Source organism: Peromyscus californicus, unplaced genomic scaffold (assembly GCF_007827085.1).
Source record: "Peromyscus californicus insignis strain IS unplaced genomic scaffold, ASM782708v3 Scaffold_18__1_contigs__length_77618521, whole genome shotgun sequence".
In the NCBI taxonomy this organism is placed as follows: Eukaryota; Metazoa; Chordata; class Mammalia; order Rodentia; family Cricetidae; genus Peromyscus; species Peromyscus californicus.
This window is the reverse complement of record NW_026294480.1, coordinates 34,116,774-34,139,175: the sequence shown is the minus strand read 5'-3', so window position 1 is coordinate 34,139,175 and position 22,402 is coordinate 34,116,774. Positions and strand designations below refer to the sequence as shown.

Sequence of the window (22,402 nt, the reverse complement as noted above, 5' to 3'; positions counted from 1 at the left end):
ATGCCGGTAAGCCACGAGCCATGTGACAAGGTATAGATTAATGGAAATGGATTAATTTAAGCTGTAAGAACAGTTAGCAAGAAGCCTGCCACGGCCATACAGTTTGTAAGCAATATAAGTCTTATGTGTTTACTTGGTCGAGTCTGAGTGGCTGTGGGACTGGCAGGTGAGAGAGATTTGTCCTGACTGTGGGCCAGGCAGGAAAACTAGCAACAGTCCCTGTTCTGTGGCTGTGAAGGGACACCATGACCAAGGCAACTCTTACAAAGAAAGCATTTAACTGGGGGCTTGCTCACTGTTTTAGAGGATTAGTCTGTGATCATCATGGCAGGAAGGAGACAGGCATGGCTCTGGAATGGTGGCTATTTATGTAGAGTTCTTATTGTAACTTTCTAGAGGCCCTAATATTTTTAGTTCATTTTTTACTCGAGACACTTAAAATTGTAATTCTGAGTGACTAATTTTTAGTTTTACTGTATTGAAAAAATGCTCATTTGATTGTAGCAGTTACTACTTTTTAATGAAAAGTTTAACACATAATTTGATAATTTGTAGTATGTTTTAAATTCTAATAGAAAAGATCAATACTAGTATTCCTTAATTTTTAAAGTTACTATTATTTTTATATTAGCATATTTTTATTCTTTGCATTCAGTATAAAAATAAGATTTAGGGGCTGACAAGATGCTTCAGAGGGGGGCTGGAGAGATGGCTCAGAGGTTAAGAGCCCTGGCTGTTCTTCCAGAGGTCCTGAGTTCAATTCCCAGCAACCACATGGTGGCTCTCAACCATCTGTAATGTGATCTGGCACCCTCTTCTGGCCTGCAGATAGAACACTGTGTATGTAATAAAGAAATAAATCTTAAAAAGAAAAAAAGATGCCCCAAAGATGGCAAAGGGGATGACCTGAGTTCAGTCCCCAGGGTGGAAGGAGAGAGCCGACTCCTACTAGTTGTCTCTGACACACACACACACACACACACACACACACGAGAAAATTCTTCTTTTTTTAAATATTGTGTGACTGCCTAGACTTTTTTCTTTCAAATTCAGGTTCAGCTCTCTGCCAAGGAGGTGGTATGTTGGTGTCCCTGGTCAATATGAACAGATGTCTCATCGTCATCTTGTGGACTCTTGGCTGAGTGGTGTCATCACCAGTGTTTTCCCGTTCTGGGTCTGGGCCTAGCTCACCAGTGGGGTGTGTTTAGAGCACGATCACTTTGAGGAACAGAATGGTGGAACTGTGAGCACGTGGAAGTCAGTCTGCCAAAGCTGTGACTGAGCACACCTGTACAATTGTAACTTCCTTAGTGTGTCGAGATTTTTACTCATGCCTTTACAAACAAATAAAGTCCTTTTTTGAAATATTTTCCTTTGGGATATATACAGTGAAGTTGAGTCTGTTTAAAGATACAGGAAGAAAACTACTCAGACTTATTACCTGGGTAAAGGGTGATTTCTGAAGGTGGGACAAATTGATAATTTAGGATTGGGAAACAAAAGCTAGTTCGTATCACAGGGTCTACACTGGCTAGCCAGGAATCAAGGTGAGTTCTGGGTTATGTGTGTGTGTGTGTGTGTGTGTTTCCCATGGCTCAAATCTGGAGGTCGGAGAATGGCTGTGTGTGTGTGTGTGTGTGTGTGTGTGTGTGTGTGTGTGTGTGTGTGTGTGTTTCCCATGGCTCAAATCTGGAGGTTGGAGAACGGCTTGTGAAGTCTTGGCTCTTCTTCCTACTGTGTAGGTTCTAGGTATTGAATCCAGGTTGTTGGTTGGCAGGTGCCTTTACCTGCTGAGCCGTCTCACCAGCCCTGTTCTTCACTTTTTTGAAAGAGTTTTGTGCAGTCTGAGTTTCCTGCAATTTACAGCCCTCTTGACTCTGCCCCCAAATGCTGACGTCACAGGCAGTACCACCACACTGTAGCTGAAGTTTTCCTGTGTCCACCTGGCTCTTGCAGCCACTCAGATCCAAGTAAACACACAGAGACTTATATTACTTATAAACTGTATGGCTGTGGCAGGCTTCTTGCTATCTAGTTCTTATATCTTAAATTAACCCATTTCTATTAATCTGTAAGTTACCATGTGGCTTGTGGCTTACCTGTACTTTTACATCTTGCTTCTCATGGCGGCGGCAGCTGGCTGCATCTCGTGATTCAGCCTTCCCTTCCCAGAATTCTCCTCTCTCTTTATCCTGCCTATACTATACTTCCTGCCTGGCTACTGGCCAATCAGTGTTTTATTTATCAATCAGAGCAACACATTCACAGTGTACAGAAAGACATCCCCAGCACCACACCTGTGTTGTCTTTTAGAAGCTGTATTGTTCTCTTTGCACCCTCCCTTGTCTGTCTTTCTAGTCTCCCTCTCTCCCCCTGATGTTCCTTACCTCCTCACCTCACCTCCTTACCTCCTGCCTGACCCAATTGCCCCTTGTTGCTCAAATCTTAAAAGGTCTTATAATATAAAACTCAGAACCAGATATTGGGGTAATGCTGAAAGATCAGAGAGACAAAGGAACAAGCCACTGCCACGTCTTACCTCTTGAACTCTTCAGCCTGAAAAACCTCTAGTTCCTGTCTCCTCATGCCTTATATACCTTTCTCTGCCTAGCCATCACTTCCTTCTTAGTGCCTGGATTAAAGGCTGTGACTCCCAAGTATTGGGATTAAAGGTGTGTGCCACCACTGCCTGGCTCTGTTTCTCCTAGACTGAGTCAATCTCATGTAGTCCAGGGTGGCTTTGAACTCACAGAGATCCAGATGGATCTCTGCCTTCTGAGTGCTAAGGTGTGTGCCACTTCTGCCTGGCCTCTATGTTTAATCTAGTGGCTTGTTCTGTTCTCTGATTTTCAGGCAAATCTTATTAGGGTACACAATATATCACCACAGCCCTTACCGTTCTCTCCCATCGTGGCCTTGCAGTTCCGTGTGTACCTTCATTAGAGTCTTGTGGTGAGGGTTGGTGTCAAGCACTCAGGCTTCTCCCTGGTTCATTCACCTCTGGAGGAAAAGGTTAAGAGATCAGCTCTGTTGAGCTGGAGATGGAGCCCATGGTAGAGCTTGCCTTACATGTCCAAGGCCCTGGGTTTTATCTCCACTACCATAAAAACAATATGGTAAATGCCATTCCTTTCCTAAGTTTTGAGTAGGTAAACTAAATTAACTAAGCTCCCTATGCGCCTAGCATATTAGCTGTCAAGTAAGTATTATTAAATTAATGAATAGTCAATATCTAGTAAGTAGCTTTGCAAAATATGACTTGAGCTTTTAGAGGGAATATTACCTTTCATGACAGTTGGCTATTATAGATTTGGCACAGCTTAATTGGTTAATTTGCAAGTTAAATTTAATTACTAATATATCCAGTTAACTTCCAACCAGATATTAGACATTAACATTAATTTTAATTCCCTTTAGTACCCAATACATTTACTTGGACTGACATTATTCATTCTGGCAAATACTCAACTTTTTTTAAGTGCTGGGAGTTGCTCTTGGTGAAACTAGGATGCCTTGTATGTTGGCATATGATACAGCACCAGTTACTTGAAAAGCTGAGGTGGTAGGATTCATCATTTAAGACCAGCCTGGCCAACAAGAGACCACATCTAATGCAGTAACAACAAAGGGAAGGCTGAACTAAAGACAATAGGCAGTGGAGATGGCTCAGTGGGAGAAGGGCAGCGCAGAGGGACAGCAAGAGCATCACTGGTTTGTCGGCCATCAGCCTGGCCTCAAAGCCCCAAGTTCCAGGTTCTCAAGGGAATAGTGCAGGCGGTGACAAAGACACCCGTGGTGACCTTTGGCACGTAGACATGGGCATCCATACCCACGCATACACATGCACTCTGTCATCTCAGACACAATGGAAAATAGCCTACAGGGGGTGGTTAGAAAGCTTATATTGGCTCACAGTTCTGGAGGATCAGGGCTGGTGATTTTGTCTAGTGTGCTGAGCTTGAATCAGTCATAATAGTGCAAGAGGCAATGAGCATGATTTGTGTGCTTTGTGTATGTGTTCATACCTGGCCTCTCAGGAAGCCACTAGGATTCAGTGGGAGCTTCATCTTGATGACCTTATCCTAAATACCTTCCAAAGGCCCCAGCTGTAAGCACAGTAGATTAAGTTCCCATTCCTAGTAGCTCACAGTAGGGATGGCATTTCCAAACCATGGCATGAGGGAACATCCTAGGAAAAGCAACAGCAACGCCTTTGCCTAAGAATGTGTGTGGAATAGTCAAGGACAGGCAAGGAGGCCAGTGGCCAGAGTGAGAGGAAGCATAAGGAGATGGGGATGAGCAGGGGCCAAGGGTCAGGCCGTACATAGGCCACTGTGAGGTTGAGAGCATTTCCCTATAGCTGGGAGGCCAGTGGGGAATAGTGAGGCAGAGGTAGAGCATGACCTGACCTCCATCAGTAGGAGCCTCTGACCACTCAGCTGGATGAGGTGTTCCAGGAAGTGCACTCACACACAGTCAGGAGAACTCAGATGCCCCCCAGTGGTAAAAGAGGAACAGCAGAGGACTGAGCTGTAGCTGTCTGAGGAGGAAACCAGGAGTGAAGCTCTAAGGTCAGATGAAGCAGGTGTTTCCTAGAGACCAGTGATTCGCCCATCAGTAGTAGCTCACATGCTGGTAGCAGGACAAGTAAGATGAAGGCCACAACACAGTCACTGAACGTACTAACGTGGAGGTCGCTGGGGATGCCAAAACAGCTGTTTCAGTGAGATGGAAGAGATAAAAGCTTGGGGGAGAGGATGTAAGCATGAAAGAACACTCACCCGTGCTTGTAAAGAACTCTTCCAATGAAAGTTGTTTTCTAGCTTAGTAAAATCATATTTAATATCTATTTTTATGAGTTTACAGTTATTGTTACTTATTTCAGTTGTGCTCTATGTGTACTATTCTTTGATATAAAATTGACTTCCTGGTTTTGTTTTGCTTTTTTTTTTTTTAAACTTAAAAATGAAGCAGATGTTCAGAAAAGCAGCCCATTTGAAGGAGTCAGAGTTGGGATATGGAGTATGTGACCAGAAATAGACATTTCAGTAGTTTTGTTTTTCCTTTTTAAGTGCTGAGGAATAAATCAGAACCATTGAACTCTTATTAGAAATGTTTCTTTTTTTCTTTTCTTATTTATTGTTTTATGGGCATGGGTGTTTTGTCTGCATATATATGTGTGTATCATGTGTTTGACTGGTATCCAAGAGGCCAGAAAAGGATGTTGGATTTCCTGGAACTGGAGTTACAGATGACTGTAAACTCCCATGGGACTGATGGGAATTGAACCTGGGTCCTCTGCAAGAACCATGACTGCTTTTAACCACTGAGCCAGGTCTTCTGGAAGAGCAGCCAGTGCTCTTAACTGCTGAGCCATCTCTCCAGGCCTTACTTAATTTTATACTGATTTTCTTATGTATTTTCAGCAGTGCTGGAGATTGTGCTTAGGATCTCAGGAACACTGTGTAGGCACACACTTTTGAACTACACCTCAACCTTGAATTTTTATATTAAATATTAAAATAACAGGCAATTTATAAAACAAAATAGGACAAAAGGGAGGAAATAATTAAGACCACCTACCTCAGTACTCAGAGATAACCAATGCAAATTATTTTTTATTTTTAACTTTAGGAATCTTTTTCCAAGATTTATTGTAGGATAACTGAAAAAAGGCATATATATTTAAAGTACATAGGTGTTTCTTATATGCATTATGTGTTGGGACATGGTCCAAGAATAGAGTCGTGTGAGGAGAATTCTGAGTGCTTGTGATTTCTTCAAAACACAGAATTGTTCTTGGAATGTGTCTTTGTGTTCCTCCTAGGTATAGCAGATAGGACTGAGTTTACTTCAGATTACTCATTATTGCTTACTGTTGTTATTCAATTAAATGCTTAAATTATCCTTTATTTGCCTCTTTAGAGAGGTTCTCAGCCTTCCTAATGTTTCAGTCCTTTAATACAGCTCCTCATGTTGTGACCCCCCAATCATAAAATTGTTTTTGTTGCTACTTCATAACTGTAGTTTTGCTACTGTTATGAATCGTAATGTAAATATCTGTGTTTTCCGATGGTCCCAGGTGACCGCTGTGAAGGGGTCATTTGACCCCCAAATGGTCTTGACCAACAAATTGAGAACTGCTCTTCTGTAGAAAAACATGTTTTTTTTTGCCACACGCAGCTTGTTTTTGTGATTGTCTACGGCTTGAACACAAGAGAACTTTACTTAGGTGACCTCCCTTAACCCCCAGAGTATAAATTATCTGATGCTCTGAATAAAGCTGGCTATTGCATGAGATTGTAGTCCACTTCATTTATTGACTCCATTCTCCCAGGTCCCACCACCTCTCGAGCAGTGACCAGTATGAAATGGCAATTATCACAATCAAGTTAATATACCCAGGAATCCTTGCAAGATCAAATCACATAAAACGGACTGGATTCCCAACAAAATGATAAAGCTGTCATAATATATGTAACTCTCAAAAGCCTCTGGAACAAAAGTAGATTTCTCTAAGCCCACTTTCTTCCTCACATCGACAATGGATGGGAGATGGTGTGAGCAAGCATGGCCACACCAAGGCTGGTGACTCTACAGAAGCCCTGCAAAGACTAAAGAGCATCTCTGCAAAGAGTCCTCTGCATCCTGTGCTAAAGTCAGCTTGTGCTTCATCATGGGTGGGACTGACTCATCCTTAAACTGGCCATTTCTTACCTCCATCAAATGTGCCTTCCTTGTGACTTTTACACAGATCAATGTTCCTTTTCGCCCCTTCCTATTGACTTTGGCAATGGAGGATTCTGGGAGATGCCTGGAAATGTTGAGCACTTGCAAGTTTGGCAGGTTGTCCAGGGCTTGAAAGAAATGTACCCTTCCTCTATAATCTTGTGATTCTTTGAAATATCTAAGTTTTCAAGTTTCTGGAAACCTCCGCTGGTTGCTCCCTTGGCTGGAAAGAGAACAAACCAAAATATTTATGAAGACAAAATGCCAAGGACTTGAGTAAAGCTTACAAGGTTATCATAAGTAACCTCATAACCACCAATGAAAGCGGAGATTGCTCAGCATTTTTCCAAAACCAGGTCCTACTTACATAGCCCTAGCTGGCCTGGAACTTATTTATGTAGATAAGGCTGGCCTAGAACTCACTTATGTAGATGAGGCTGACCTAGAATTCACTTATGTAGATGAGACTGGCCTAGAACTCACTTATGTAGATGAGGCTGGCCTAGAATTCACTTATATAGATGAGGCTGGCCTAGAATTCACTTATGTAGATAAGACTGGCCTAGAACTCACTTATGTAGATGAGGCTGGCCTAGAATTCACTTATGTAGATGAGGCTGGCCTAGGACTCACATCTTCCTACCTCTGCCTTCTGACATTTGGGTTAAAGGCAAGCGCTTCAACGCTTGGCTTTAAACATTTTTTTAGAGATCATTCCTTGAAAACCCTCAAGAGCTGCTTGGTTGGTAGGGAACCACCTGGCCAAATTGCTAGCAGTTTGGAGGAAGCAGAAGCCAGGAAGTCCAGCACAGAATTTTGGCTCTCTGGGCAATGTGGACTTCTCTTCTGGTCTCACAGGAGGACATGCCAAGGCAGGGCACAGCTGTGGAACAGGTCACATTATAGGGGACTGAGAAATGGTGGCAACAGCGTCTCCCTTTTTGCAGAGAACGGAAGGTGGCAGTCCTAAAGCATGTCCTCTCACTGTGACTGCTCTCCAGTTTGCCCAGATGACTTCCTAGTTACTTAGAGCTCTGGAGGAAGTGCAGGCTAGGGTAAGGTCTCAACCGGAGTCCATGACTGGACGTGGGCACCTAGCACTGGTTTGGCTTTGGTGTGAATTCTCAGAACTGTGTCCTATTCTGTTCATTCACTTTTTTAAGACAGACTCTTACTATGTAGCTCTGGCTGGCATGGAACTCACTGTGCGGACCAGTCTGTCCTTGCACTTACACAGAGATCTGCCTGCCTCTGCCTCCTGAGTGCTGAGATTACAGGTATGTGCCACCACACCTGGAATTAGCACTTTAAATAGCATTATAAAGTAACAGTGCTGAGCAGTCACAAGATGAAATCCAACGTCTCTCACACACCCATGAAGCCCACCACAGCAGGACCTTTCCTTTCCTCTCCTGTCCCTTTAGAACTCCTGCCTCTCACTCCAGGCACTTAGATGCTGATTTTTAAAAGTTCTTCAAATGGACCTGGTTCTAGGACACAGGTGGTTTTACTATTCAGAATGTCAATGTCTCCTCTCCCTGCTCGGCTCCACCATCGTATAGAAGGTCTTAGTGGTAACCTCACCTCCACAACCCTTCCCTGGCCCCAAATCAGGTTGAGTTCTGCTGCATGCGAAAGGAAACGTCGAGGGAGAATTTGGCAGAATGCATTGCCTAAGAATGCCCTAAAGCTGATGAAAAGCTGTCAAGCCTCAGACCCCAGGTAGAATAGTTACCCAGTCATGCTGAACTCAGTTTTAGTTGGCTTGGTGGCCATAACTAGTCCCCTATTTCCTAATGCAATCACTTTGGGGTTAGGACTTCAACATATGGACTTTGGGAAGACAAAATGAAGTGTATGTCCACTGCCACAAAGCAAAGCTTCTAGCTCCAGCTGCTCCAGATGCCAAAGCAGGAGGATTAGGAGTTCTAGGCCAGCCTGGGCTATATAGTGAGACTCTGTTAGAAAAAAAAGAAAGAAAGTAAATTTTTTTTTTTTTTTTTAAGATTTATTTATTTGTTATGTATACAGCATGTATGATTGCAGGCCAGAAGAGGGCACCAGATCTCACTACAGATGGTTGTGAGCCACCATGTGGTTGCTGGGAATTGAACTCAGGACCTCTGGAAGAGCAGTCAGTGCTCTTAACCTCTGAGCCATCTCTCCAGCCCAGAAAGTAAATCTTAAAAGCTACTGAGTTGGGGAAAAAGACACCTCACCCTTAAGGACATCATATGAAAACTCTGAGAATGGACACTAAACAAAAGAAATGATACAGGCCAGAAACCTAAGTAAAGTAACTCTAAAAAGAATGCACTGGGAAAGTATTTCAAAGATGAAGGCAAAAGCCATTTTCATATCATTAAAATAGGAGAGAAGTCATGACTAGCTGACCCAGAGTAGAAGAAATGCTAACAGCCCTTCAGCAGAAGGAAAAGGACCCTGCTGAATGGAAACATGGGAGGCTCAGGAGCAACAGCCAGCGGCTGGGAATCAATACAGCAGGCACAGAGACAGGAACACCAGCACTTGGGACACAGAGGTGGAAGGTTACTGCAAGTTTGTTACCAGTCTGGGCAACATAGGAGACCCTGTCTCAAAAACACCAACATTAAAAAATAAAATAAGCAAATCTAGTTTGCGAATACTAAGCCCAGAACTGTTTAAAATACTAATTGAAGAGTCAAAATGCTTTAGAATCCAAAATCAATGACATGCAAGAGGTAGGAGAAGAATGTAGGGTGTAATTTAAGTATTTTTACTGTGTGTGTGTGTGTGTGTGTGTGTGTGTGTGTGTGTGTGTGTGTGTGTGTGCTCACAGGCACAGCATGGATATGAAGGAAAGAGACAGTCAATTCTTCTTTCATGTGGGATCAAACTTCAGTCTTCAGGCTTGGCAGTAAGCCCTTTACCTGCTAAGCCGAGTTGACAACCCAGATAAATAGAACTTAAATATTCCAGGAACACCTACATGACTCATAAAGTGGTAAAAGTGTGCATTCATATATTAATTTATATTATCCAAATTGCAAATTTTATTATCCAAGATAACACTGAAAGAGGAAAAATGTAGAGCTGGAGCTATGCATGACCACAATAAGCCTTGAAATCTGAAATAGAAGGATGGCCATGGATCCAAAGCCAACTTGAATTACATCGTGAGTTTGAAACCAGCCTGGGCTATAGAGTAGACTCTACCTAACCACCCCCTGAAGAAAAAGAGAATGTGTAATTAAGAAGCTAATAAATGTAGGAAGCAAAAAAGAAGAGAGAAAAAACCCACATATCCTATGGAAGAAATAAAGAAACCAATACCAAATAACAATACACAGAGGGCTCACACACCCCTGTCATCTCCGCTCTGGGGAGGTTGATGCAAGAGTTCAGGGCCATTGAGGGCCACATAGCAAGGTAAAGTCCAGGCTGAACTATTAATCAACAGTCACTGTCTCAAAAAACAAGTAAAAATTCAACTGTAGTTACAAATATGTTCAATGTAAATAAAAGGTGAATGGATTGGCCAGCCTGGGCTACAGAGTAAGTTCCAGGACAGGCGCAAAGCTACACAGAGAAACCCTGTCTCGAAAAAAACCAAAAAAAAAAAAAAAAAAAAAAAAAAAAAAAAGATGAATGGATTGTATTTTTGTTTTAAAATTTCTGTATGTGTGTGATCCACCTGTATGTGTGGGTGTGTGTGGAGCCCAGAAGTGAGTGATGGATGTCCTCTCAGTTGCACCTTACTTTTTAAGACCAGTCTTACACTGAACCTGGAGCTCAAGGATTCCAGTGGATTGCCTGGCTACTAAGTGCTATGGATTCTCCTGTCCTCAGCTCCTTAGCGCCCCCTCCTGGGAGCTTGCTGCATCTCACACTAAGCACTTCCCGCATGAACTGGAGATACTTTACAGACTTAGCCCTCTCTGCAACCTCAGATTTGTACCATTTATTATTTGGGTGATAGTGGGGTTTTTGATTGTTTTGAGGCAGGATCTCCTGTAGCACATACTGGCCCCTGGCTCACTATGTGGGCAGGGAGTGTGGTGACCTGGATGATGATGGTCCTCTTGCCTCTACCTCTTGAGTGTTGGCATTACAGATGTGTACCACTATAACTGCTACGCCTGTTTGTGTGCTATGCTAGGGATCAAGCCTAAGGCTTCGTGCACGCTAGGCAAGTGCTTCACCAACAGAACTCCTTCCTAGATTCAACTATGTAACTGTAGAAGAGACTCACGTTAAAATTAGGGACATAGATTTAAAAGCAGGAAAAAGACATGGAAAGAATGCTGGATGCCTATATTATTAATATACAAGCAGCGAGAGTAAGGCAGGAAGTGGCGTCACAGGTGAGGAACCCTGGTCGACCAGAAAGATCTCACAGCTCCGAATGTGCTGTGTACCTAGCTTCAAGATATAAAGGCAAACTTGAGCCATAAGGAAGGTAGACAAGGGGCAGAGATCAATTAATTCATTATTTACTTAGGGATGGGACCTAGACTTCTGGCATTGGAGATGGTCTGTGTTCTAACCCTGGTTTAAATGTACTCAGATAACAAAATTCCCAAGACCATGAACTAGAGAATCTTGTTCGGCTTTATCTGCAGACTTCCACACCTTCCTATACATATTGTAAACACTTAAAGAACAAAAAGAGTATCCTGCCAGGCTGGTGAAACACCAAGTGTCCTACAGACCTTCCTGGGCTACGGTGAAGTGTAGAACACTGGCCTAGCATACATGAGTGAAGCCCAGCAAAGATGGCTTCTATAGGTCCCAAAGAGGCAATTGGCCTGCCCAGTCTGACCAGGATGAACCGAAATCTGCAGAAGGGCATGAGAGGAAGCAGTGGGAGAGTGGAAATGAGGAGGTAGGTTGAACAGTCTGTAGGTCAGATGTTTGTATAGACATTTGCAGCACACAGCTCCAATGAAGCCACTGCTTCCACACAGGGGGAAACCCTTCCCTGAGGGAAACTCACCGATTTCCATCACACTGTCGTCATCCAAAGTCTCCTTAAAGGCAAGAACTCGGAGACACTGAAGCTGCAGACACTGCCGGACAATCAGTTTGGCCACTTGGTGAATCCCGTCCCCAGTGGGAAGGAGCAGTTCCTCCAGGTTCCTGAGAGAACCCAGAGCCTGTGCTGTGGGAGACACCACAAAGCCATCCTCAGTAGTAGTCCCAGCATGAGCAAGCAGCTGATGACCTAGACATTCTGCAGTCTAGGAGGCCCCACCTAGCAGAGGCTCTCCTTGTCACTGTCCTCTCCAAGGAAAGGAGAAGGGGTCAGCACACAGCTGCTCCCTGCTGCTCTCTGCAGCTGGATCCTCCATCCTCCCCCAACCTGACTCTTCACACAGGTCCAGGTCTTTCCATTTCCACTTCTGTTCCCACAGTCAGGCCTCCTCTGGCCACAGTTCACTCTTCTAATCCACAAAGCCCTCACCCCACACCCTTCTTTACCATCCCACCTCCTGCCATCACCCCAGTGACTCCACGCTGAGGAGACCCACACTGAGCACTAAAGCATGGTTCACCACTAGGGCAGCCTTCCTCCCCAAGTTCACTCGTGCTTAGAGGACGCTGTACAACACGTGATCACTAAGTCGACTTCCGAGGCCCCACAGAAACTATTTTGAAAACTTTCTGGCATGGACCAATGTTCCAGATTTATCTTCGGCTTCCCTGTGTCAGTCCTCAAATGAACCATGTCTCCGCAGACTGATTCTTTTGGGAAAGGGTATTTAGAAATCAAGTCCAGGGATTTGGGCAGTTGACACAGTGACACAGCACTTGCTTAGTGTGGTTGAGACCCTGGGTTCCATCTCCATGCCCCTGACATGCACATATGCACACAGTCACAAACATACTCAATAACTGGCCTTGGTTTTGCTCCATTGTTTCTATAAACATAAAGCAAGAATGGTAGCCAGCAGCTCTACCGAGCCACCTGTGGAAACACCTATGAAGATCTGTCCTTGTCACATCTGCTTACACCAGCAAAGATGGGTATAGAATTTCAGTTTCAATGTGTACTGACACTAGTTATATTAGTGTGCATAGGACAGAAGTTTCATTTAGTTGGGTTAAATAATTCATTTTGGCTTTTAAAAGACAGTCTCACTCTATAGCTCAGGCTAGCCTGGAACTCATAATGCCCTTGCCTCACCCTCCCAGGACTGGAATTATGGGCATGTACCACCACTGTCAGGTTCTAAGTGATCTTTTTCAAATGGTGTATTTAAGATGTCTACCCACTGAAAGAAATTATCCCAGCTCTGGGTACAGAAAACAAAACTTCAAAATAGAAAAGAAATGAGCAGCTGAGCACTGGTGTCTGTTACTCGTAAAGTGCATTCTGGTCTCATGTGACTGTCCCGAGAGATTCCTGTGTATAGAAACCTAGATTTCTATGTATGGACATAGATTTATGTATGTTTATGGGCTAACAAACCCAGTCTGCACCAGTATTTCCAATTCATGGTTCTTTCTTTCTTCCAGACATTTAAAAAACAACTGAAATTACGTCTGTATGTATTTATTGTGTGTGTGTTGACATGTGTGTGTCCTGGTGTGGGTTTAGAGGTTTAGAGTCAGAGGACAGCTTGCACAAGGGGGCTCTCTTGTTCCATCATATGGGTCCCAGGGATCGAACTCGGGTCGTCAACCTTGGCGCCAGGCTTCTTACTTGCTGAGCTACCTCCCAAGCCTTTTTCCTGAAAAGTCTGTCATTTCGGCAGACCTCGATGAGGAAAATCCTCAAATTCACAGTGACAGTCTATACGCACTCTTTAAAAAGGAGAAGCAATTCACTCCATTAAGGCTTCTCTCCAAGCTGGACACAGGAATCCAAATACTTGCTTCCTTATGTCTGCCCAGCCTCCCATTTTAATATCTGTAAGTTTCTTCTCCAGCAGTGGGGAAACTTGACTGTCATTCTAGTCAGTGTGCATTTTACACAGTTAACCTGTGACGTGTGACAGTGACCTGATGCTGTCTCTGCTGCTTCACCATACCTGACTGCCAGCACCTCCAGGACCAAAGCTGCTTCACCATGCCTGACTGCCAGCACCTCCAGGACCAAAGCTGCTTCACCATGCCTGACTGCCAGCACCTCCAGGACCAAAGCTGCTTCACCATACCTGACTACCAGCACCTCCAGAATCAAAGCAAGCACACAGCAGCTGCCTCCACACAAGGGAAGAGGGGAGCGGGGGTGGGCGTGTGCAGGCTCTCCTTATGCACACTAAAGTCTGGGAAGTAGTGTGAAGACAGAGCTCTGTACCCCATATCACCATTGTCTCCCCACTTTTTTTTAACCTGCTAGTGTTTCCCATGGAAGCACATTACTTTTCTAAACATTTCATAACTCAAAAAAGCATATAAACTCTCTACACTTATTGTTTTGTTCAATTTGATTTATCACGGATTAGGTTTCTTAAACTAAATAGAAGTTTTAGTATGTATTCTGAAACCTTTGAAACAAAAAAGACATTGCATATTTGGAGTGTGTGTCAGACTATCAAGTTACACAGTGCTATCAGGACCAAATTCTCTCCTAAGAGGTCAGTGAGTCTGAGAATGTTGCATTTAATGAGATCAAGTGTGAGGATGTGTGGGACCAACAGTGATGGCATCTGGGGGTGATATTGAGCATCACTATGGTGTCCTCCTAAGGACCAGCATAGGTGGTACAGCTGACCCTCTGTATCAGCACATTCCACCAACCACAGGTTCAATCTTTAAAAATCGTGCCTGTGCCAAACACATATAGACATTTTCCCCTCACCATTATTTCCAGAACAACACAGTGTAACACTTGTTTACATAGCATTTACATTATATTAGCATTATAAGTAATTGAGAGATGGTTTAAAGTATATGGAGGATGTGTAGGGTCATGGGCAAACACTGAACCATTTTATATCATGGAGTGAGGATCCTCTAGTGTTTACATCAGCAGAGGTCCTGGACCCAGCTGCCATGATGTCAAGGGACAACTGTGTACAGCTTGCTTTGTTGTAGGTTCACTGAAGAGGATCAGGAGGAGGATAAAGAATACATTAAGAAACTCTGTTTATAAACTCACCAAACTTTTCTGATGTTTCCTTATCTGGAAACTGTTGGCGTTCAAGATTCAATATCTTCAGAGAAACAAAATTTGGCAAAGTGGTGACTAGAAAAGGGAAAATGAAATATAGTTAGTTCAGATACATTTCCTGTGGCACAGAGGAATACCACTGAGGTAAGAGTGTTTCAAAAGTGATGAAAGGTGATATAATATTCAGATTGAATTACTATGACTGAGTAGAGGAAACAATTCTGAAAAGGAAATGGTTACATAGTAGCCACAGATGCACTTCATTGTTGTGAAAGACACACTGAAGTCAGGTGATGTCACAGTTTCTGTGACATCAGCAGACTTTTAATTCTAGAGTACTTAATGACTTTTTGCACAGGAGCATCGGAAGTCACAGTTGTAAGCTTATAGTTCTTACCAAATGGCATGGCTTCAAAGCATTGTCCAGAAAGCTCAATCTCTCTGAGTTTCTTGCAGGAAGCAAGCACAGTCATGAGAGACTCACAGTTCGAAAAGAAATCACATTCCAGGTGGAAAACATGAAGATTTGGAGAGTTCTGGATCAATTTAACTGGAAAAGACGAAGGATATTCAGAAATTAGGGAAGGCTACAAATTCCTATCCAGACTGGCCTCTCAGTCCATAATCTCCAGCCACACCATTAAACAGGCAGTGACGCACTGATCTAGTGCTCGGGCCATGTCGGGCGTGTGCTCAGCTTCTGTCACTGACTCGTGAGCAGAAGACCTTGGGCAGGTTCCTGACCCTCTCTGGATCAGTTTTCTCTTCTCCATATTTCACTTTCGGCATCAGCACCCTGATGTCTCTGTGTTTGCACACTGCCCTGACGCAGCAGGAATTCTGTAGAGTCATATAAAAGAGGGGACAACTCTGAAGCACAACTTAAATATATTTTTAGTTAAATAATTTGCTATGTGTGTGTGGTGTGTGTGTGTGTGGGGGGGTGCAAAAGGACAACTTTGGGGGAAATCTGTTCTGTCTTTTTGCCATGGGATCCCACAGACCCAACCTGTTATTGGACTTGGCAGTAAGCACCCACTGACCCATCTCATTGGACAGAATTTTTCTGTTGTTTGGTTGGGTTTTTTTCCTGTGGGTCGTGTTGGCCTGGAAATCACCACATAGGTAGGCTGGCTTGAAGTTGTGATAGTCCTGCGGCAGCCTCCCAAGTGCTGTGATGAGAGGCATGAGCCACCATGCCCAGCCTGAGTGACTTTTTGACCTGCATGTCAGTCCCAAGTTTGTATTTCGTTTGTCCTCAGTGTTCAGGGTTTAACAAATTAAGAATTTGACAGTGCCTGAGTCATTTTGCTAAATGACATGTTCTAGAAAGATGTCTGCACAGCTGTCCATCAACAGGAGGCTGGGATGGAGAGAAATGGAGGGAAGATTCAGGTTGCCCCCAGTCAGATTTCCTCCCTCAGCAGGCAATCTGCATAGTGCCACTAAAACAACAGCAAAAGAGAAGAACTCCACACACTGCCTTGGAGAGGAAGTGTGTTGGGAGTTTAAACTCAGGCCTTGGAGTCACACCTTCTCTGAGCTGGATAAACCTGAGCAATCGCTGACCTCAATTTCCCCAGCTGAGAATCAGCAATAATCATTGTGTCTTCTCTCACACAGTGGTCTGAAGAGTGAGTTAGTATTTGTGCAGAGCTCAGAACAATTCAAGTCATGTTAGAGACTCGGGGTTACAAATAAATATCTGCCCTCTTAATGAGGAAGAATGCTATTCCCACACCTTCCCATGGACACGGTTCATGCTGTCAGGCTCACAGAAGTTTTAACTAATGATGATTTCATGATTCTAACAACTATTAACCAAGTAGCTTTTCCAGCTGACACATGACCTGGGACATCCAAGCACCATTCTTACCCAGTTTGGAGAGGTCAGACTCTGTGGAGGTTTGGATGGATAACTTCTCCATGTGGTGGAGGTTTGAGAAATCTCCCGGGATGACCAAGAGTACATCTGGAATGCCATTTAGACTTATAGACAGTTCTTTCAGGCTCAGGAACTTGTCCAAGTTAGCAAAGAGTTGATCTGGAAAGGAGCACATAGTTTCCATCACTCAAGAGTCCTGAGTGGGTGTTCTCAAGTGTGCTGTGATGTTTTCATAACAAAACTTCTCAGAGATCTTAACATCTTTTTATGAAGCACATCCATGAAGAACCTGCCATCTGCAGCATTTGCTGGTTGTAGACCATAGGGAAAGCCCTGTGCTGCTCTCTAGACTCACAAAATAAATAAGACATCTTGTTGGGAGCATAGTACAAAATTCCTGGAGCCCACAGGTCTCCAGAGAAACAAGGAATGTTAAGTATGCAGGATTGTCTTTCCAATGGGAAAGATGAAAAACTTGTCCTACCACTCTGAAAGCTGAGAATTGGAAGTGATTAACAGCCCGGGTAATCTGCCTCATCTGGTGGGCCAGGTCATATGAAGCTCCTACAACCAAGACTGGAGGTGGCTAGTAATCTAAATGACCCAATAGCCAGAGGCTCCCCCAACCTCCCACAACCAGGACAGAGGTCACTAATATCCCAAATGACCTCTATACTATCTGTATGATCAAGATCAGGCCAGACCCTCAGTCACTTTAGCTAGTACAGGTAGCCTATCTCCAGAACCCATCTTCTTGGAGGAAATGACACGTACCCCAAGTTGAGTTTCAATGTAATTATGCTTCCTTGTGCAATGGGGATTGTATTGCACCGGGAAACATTTTTTTTCCAAGTTATACTGGGCTTACATACCTTGTGAATAAACTGCTTGTTATTAGACTCCCCAAAGTCTGATCCAAGTTGATGGAGTTTTCATTCTTATCTCTTCTGGTGGTTTGCTCCCCTGCATGGAACCTGCAGGGATTCCCTCAACATCTCTCCAGCCAACAGTGTGGGAACAAATAGTTTTGCACAAGCAAAAGGACCCAGTTGGACTCCTGCTTCCAACTCATAAAAGGCAGCTCAGAGTGAATTAACGACAAATATAAGAACTAAAACCATCACCCGGGGCAGGTGGGAGAGCTGGCCCTGTGGTCATAAAAGCAGGAGAACCAACTCTATTAGCGCAGGTGTAGGTGAGCCAGCCCCCAAATTATAAACATGGGAGAGTTGTCCCCATTTCTCATCTGGCAGACCAACCCTTAGCTACCCAAGCCCAGACCCAGGGTTAAAACTTGGGCCGCCCCAACATCCACCTGCCAGAGCATGTGAAGGAACCTGACTTGCAGACCCAAAGTTGCAAGATCTCCACAACACAGGGCAACAACAGGATACTCAGGAAGAGTCCTAGTGAGGATCCAGCATCGATAGTGTAGTAGAAACCAGAGGCCTCAAACCAGATACTATAGAACAATCTTTGTACACTGTAAATATGTATTGCTCTAATTGTTAATAGAAAGCTGATTGGCTGATAGCTAGGCAGGATTATTGGGGCAGAGAGAATGCTGGGAAGAAGAAGGGCAGAGTCAGAGGAGTCTCCAGCCAGACACAGAGGGAGCAGGACATGTACAAAATGAGGTAATAAGCAATAATCCACATAGTATCACATAATTGATTGAAATGAGTTGGCTGGAGACAAGTCTAAGCTATCAGCTGAGCATTTATAGTTAATAATAAGTCTCTGTGTGGTTATTTGGGAGCAACTGTCAAGACACAGAGAAACTCTGCCAAGGTATGGCATTCAATGTGGGAACATATATATCCACATAAAACCTGAGAAAGCTTAAGAAAAGGTTCAGGGTGGCACATGCCTTTAATTCCAGCACTCAGAGAGGCAGAGGCAGGTGGATCTTTGTGAGTTCAAGGCCAGCCTGATCTGCAAAATGAGTTCCAGAACAGCCAGAGCTACATACAGAAAAACTCTGTTTCAAAAAACAAAAAGAAACAAACAAACAAACAAAACTCACAAAAGGTTCTAAACACACACAAACAGAGTCAAATGCAACTTCCTGATACAACCTTCTTTTGGGTAAACTCAGTGCTAACAACAAACAGAGGCATGGCTCTTTTGGGAGGCCCTGCTGCCAAGCACTTGTGTGGGATTTATGAGAAGCAGGCAGCACATTGCTACATGGTGTAGGACTGGGTGGAGACACCTACAGCAACATAGAACCAAAACCTTCCCAGAGCTGTCAGTAAACATGGTTCCCACTGGTACTTCCGCCATGAGTCTGGGCTGTAGCTGTGAGTTTTCTCTCCGGGTCTTGCCAAGCCCTGGCAATCCCTTAGCCCACTTATAAAATAAACATACAGATGCTTATATTATTTAAACTGCTTGGCCATTAGCTCAGGCCTACCATTGTCTAGCTCTTACTCTTATATTTAGCCCATTTCTGTTAATCTATACTTTGCCATGTGGCTTACCGGTACCTTACATCTTCCTTGTCCTGGCGGTGGCTGCAGTCTGTCTGCCTCAGCCTTCCACTTCTCAGAATTCTCTTCTCTACTTGTACCGCCTATACTTCCTGCCTGGCTACTGGCCAATCAGAGTTTTATTTATTAACCAATCACAGCAACACACATGTAATACAGAACATCCCATAGCACTGAGCTCTGGGGGAATCAAGGGGGAAGGAGTCAGCTGCCAGCAAGCCGTGATCTAAGCTGCACAGTGGTCTCAGTTTTGCTCATGCAGACAGAAAAGATTACAGACACACAGTAAAGACAGATCCAGATGAAAGAAATCTCTAAACCAATTGCAGTGTTTTTAAAAATGTACATAGACTTGGGAGAGAAAAGAGAAATGGTCTATAGACAGTCACAGAAAAAAATAGTTTAAAAATAATAAAATAAAGTCTTTAAAGAAAGAATACCCAGCACTCGGGAGGCAGAACCAGGTGGATCTCTGTGAGTTCAAGGCCAGCCTGCACTACCAAGTGAGTCCCAGGGAAAAAAAAAAGAAAGAATAAAGTAATATAAACAAAAAAGTCATGCAAAGATGGAAAATACATGGGGTGTCAGTTCTGTATGTTATTGTGTTGTCTTTGAATTTTCTGATTGCTAATGAAGGAATGACAGCTGCTAAGACACATTGGATTATGAATACTGCTGGATTAAACCAACATATATATTTTTAAAAATGCCCTGACTTCAAAATGGAAGTCAAAAGATATGTTACTTTGGGGGAGAGGTTATGTTTTTATTTCCACAGGAAAGGAGAGGCTGTGGATTCATTCCTCGTTGATATGGATCAGGTTTGATTGGGGAAGACCCCCTGAAAAATCTTGACTATAGACATAAAGAAATAAACCTAGAAAGACTACCAAACACATAATGTATATTTTACCTGCTCAAACATAAAACAAAAAAAAAATCATCTTTGGCTAACTTGTGCACAACACATAGCCTGTACTTGTATTAATACAGATACATATGTTACCTTTAAAAGTTTATGTATTTTCAGAACAAGCGGACCAGACACCAATGAAAACAAATGGCCCAGGTAATCCAGCATCAAGATGCCTCTGTTACAGTCTCCTCAGAGTTCTGCATCCAAAACAGCTTCAAGGATGCTGGCTGAGCTGGTCCAGCCTTACAAACTATTCCAGCCAAGACGTAACAATTATCCTCATTTTCTCAAGGTTCCCCCAAAGATGCCAGTGCTCCCAGACAGCAAGAAGCCATCTAAAGAAAACAATGCCCACAAGATTGGTTATGGATATTTGTCATCATTTAAAGAGTGTTGGTTATAAGTTATTATTGGTCATAGTTTTTTTTTTTTTTAAAAAGGAGGCTAGACAAAGGAGTTAAATTCAAAGACCTCTTTCTAAAGGAAAAGAGGGGAATATGATATAGAAATGATGAGATAAAAGGGTAGATTATTGAGTGTACTTTAATCCAAAAATAACTATTAATCTCAAAATATTTTACATTGGTATGGATTTTGGTATATTGATAGAATTTAAAGTTCATTTTGTTATACTGTATGCATGTTTCTACTCTTGTTTGGGGTATTATGCTTATACAGCTCATTTAAAAATGTAATGTATAATTAAGAAATACAGGTTAGTAGTTAGTCACCTATAAAAATCAAACTTGTAATCATATTAGGTCTGTTTTCAAGGTTAAATAGATATATTTAGATAGATGGCCTTCAAATACTTCAAAGACCTGCAGAATATGGCATTTAATATGTTTAATAACCCAAGGCTTTTTATGACAGTGAGGCATGTCTGCTCCTGACAGCCCCAATTTGCTTCAAAAGAGGATGATGGACATCAAAGAAACTCCATAGGGAGTTTGTTTTCTTTACAGAAAAAGTTAGACATTTGGGGGAAAAAAAACTGCCCTTGCCTCAATTGCTGACAGTGTATTGTCCAAACTGGACCAGCAGGACACACACACACACACACACACACACACACACACACACACACACAGACTGCCAAACTTTGCAAAGACAACATAGGACAGTCCTTCAAAATTCTCTGCTTCTCAGAAAAGTCTGTCAGACATACTAGGCCTATAGGCCAAAGGTGAATGCCCCAATGTTACAGAAGAACTGTGGGTGTCTGTCCAGGCAGCCAGATGTCTCTGTTGTTAGGTAACATTTCACCCTTCTGGGGTCTTTGATGGAGTTCAAGACTAGATAGTCATAGTTAAAGTTTTCCTTAGTTATGATAAAAGGTAAATTAGGTATAAAACTTTAGACTCACAAAGATAAGTTAGATAATAGAGTATTATCTCTAATATTGCTAAATGGACTGGACATTGTAACTATAATTCTTGATAACTATTTTTTGTTCTATATCGTTTTACTACATTAGACTTAGAACCTTTCCTTTTTAATTTGACAAAAAGAGGGAAATGCTGTGAAACAATCTTGGTACACTGTAAATATTTATTGCTCTCATTGTTAATAAAAAGCTGATTGACTGATAGCTAGGCAGAATTATTGAGCCAGAGGGAATGCTGAGAAGAAGGACAGAGTCAGAGGAGTTGACAGCCAGACACAGAGGGAGCATTACATGTACAAAATGAGGTAATAAGCAATAAGCCATGTGGCAGCACATAATTGATTGAAATGGGTTAATTTAAGTTGTAAAAGCTAGTTAGTAACAAGCCTGAGGTATTGGCCAAGCTTTCATAATTAATATTAAGCCTCTGGGTGGTTATTTGGGAGAAACTCCACCTATATCAGAACAATGAATGACTCCTTGCAATGAACACATGCAAATAAAGATATATGGACAAAGGGATCTAGAACATGACTTACTCTGTCACACTGCAGCTTCCATGATGAGATTTTTAATTTTTTCCCTTTTTAATTTTTCCCTTTTTATTTTTTCCTTTTTTCTCTTAAATGTTTTATTGGGGGGGAGTGCAGGGGAGGAGGGTGGATATGAAAGGACAGGGAAATGAATGGGATCAAGATACATGATGTAAAAGACACATAGAATAATAATAATAATAAATAGAATTCTTAGAAGGAAACAGGCAATCTTCATGACTTTGGATCCTTAAATGTGCTATAAAAACAGTATCAAGAAAAAAAGATAAATTAAACCTTATCAAAATTAACAATTGTTTATGCATCAGAGGACATTAAAGAGGTAAAATGAAAATCTA

General features: G+C 42.7%; 1 long non-coding RNA gene across 5 annotated transcripts in view; it reads left to right on the top strand.

Annotated features, from left to right (window-relative positions):
• Positions 1 to 22,045, top strand: part of LOC128113481 (uncharacterized) — a 29,145-nt gene extending 7,100 nt beyond the window's left edge. For 2 of the 5 annotated variants that reach the window (XR_008219491.1, XR_008219494.1), the window contains one exon: positions 6,338 to 6,886. This is a non-coding gene — a long non-coding RNA (uncharacterized LOC128113481). Of the gene's footprint in view, positions 1 to 1,053; positions 6,299 to 6,337; positions 6,887 to 20,237 lie in introns of those variants that run through there. The other 3 variants (XR_008219490.1, XR_008219492.1, XR_008219493.1) reach the window with 2 other exon arrangements.
• Positions 22,046 to 22,402: the final 357 nt, after the last annotated feature.